Source organism: Cyprinodon variegatus, unplaced genomic scaffold, assembly GCF_000732505.1.
Source record: "Cyprinodon variegatus isolate N-32 unplaced genomic scaffold, C_variegatus-1.0 Scaffold2446, whole genome shotgun sequence".
In the NCBI taxonomy this organism is placed as follows: Eukaryota; Metazoa; Chordata; class Actinopteri; order Cyprinodontiformes; family Cyprinodontidae; genus Cyprinodon; species Cyprinodon variegatus.
This window is the reverse complement of record NW_015152899.1, coordinates 5,134-6,220: the sequence shown is the minus strand read 5'-3', so window position 1 is coordinate 6,220 and position 1,087 is coordinate 5,134. Positions and strand designations below refer to the sequence as shown.

The 1,087-nt window shown below is 36.1% G+C and overlaps 1 protein-coding gene across 1 annotated transcript in view; it reads left to right on the top strand.

Annotated features, from left to right (window-relative positions):
• Positions 1–440: 440 nt before the first annotated feature.
• LOC107080878 (semaphorin-7A-like) overlaps positions 441–1,087 on the top strand; it is a gene marked incomplete at its 3' end in the record, with an annotated part of 4,552 nt that continues 3,905 nt past the window's right edge. Inside the window, exons 1-2 of the mRNA XM_015369085.1 lie at positions 441–530; positions 811–918. The remainder of the gene's footprint in view (positions 531–810; positions 919–1,087) is intronic.

The following is a 1,087-nucleotide window of genomic DNA, read 5'->3' as shown; positions in this document are numbered from 1 at the left end:
GTAAAAGTCCTCTGTGTTTCTCCACAGGTGGAAAAGAAGGTGGATTTGAAAGGATTGACTGGCAATGTGAGAATCACAGTAACATCAATACCATCTGTTGTCCTTTCCACTGTTCTTATTAAATTCTTTGATTTTTAGAACTCCCACATCATTTTGGTCCATCAGAGGGAAGAAGGGAAGCCACTGATTGTGTGCGGTAGTGGGAAGAATGGAAGGAGGTGCTGTGAAATGGTAGGAATTCACAGATGTTTTAACAAGAACTGTTGTTGTTTTACATCCAGGTGAAAAAAGCAAATCATTTGCAGGAATGCTCTGTTCTTCAAAACCGAACTGAAATAACTGCAGTTCCTCTGTTTTGTTCAGCGACTGCAGGCCTAAGGGATATAAACCACATTATTTTACAAAGTTGATTTTACCTTGTTTTTTTTTTTCACAGGATCTGTCAAACAACTCACTCACATGCATTTCCAGAACTCGGATAAATTTAAATGGAAATGATTTAAAGGCAGATGAACATTCTGCTTTTGTTGGTGAGTTTTCTAATAATTTTTATTTAATTTTTGGTCTGTTCCTGCTTTTGTCATGGTGTGGACCCCATGCTGGTAGATTTAAAAGATTATAGGAACATTTCTTCTCCTGATTCTAAGAGTAGCTCTAAGTGTTCAACATCTGTTCCGTTTTTCTCGGTTTGGTTCTAAGGGAGTTCACTTGTGCTGTGCTACTGTTCTATATAATATTTCTCAGTTAGTATCTAAGATTTAAATCTCACCTATTATGTACGTATTGTTTTTTTGTTTGTTTTTTTCTCAGAAACCGATGAGGGTCCACATCTATTTCTTACATTCTCTGGAGCTCAAGATCAAGCTGGCATCCACAAGTTTGGGAGTAAAAGAGTGAGACCAACCAGCCCTGATAAAGGTATTAATTTACACAATAGCAGCCCTTAAAATTAACATATTTTTGTGTGTTATTATAGACATTTTATAATCAGCAGAAAGTAGGTAACTATGATGCTTTAGCCATGATGCTTCCAACGGCCTTTAAAAGTAATTACTAAGTATTATAATTACTAGAAAGAGTAATCTGA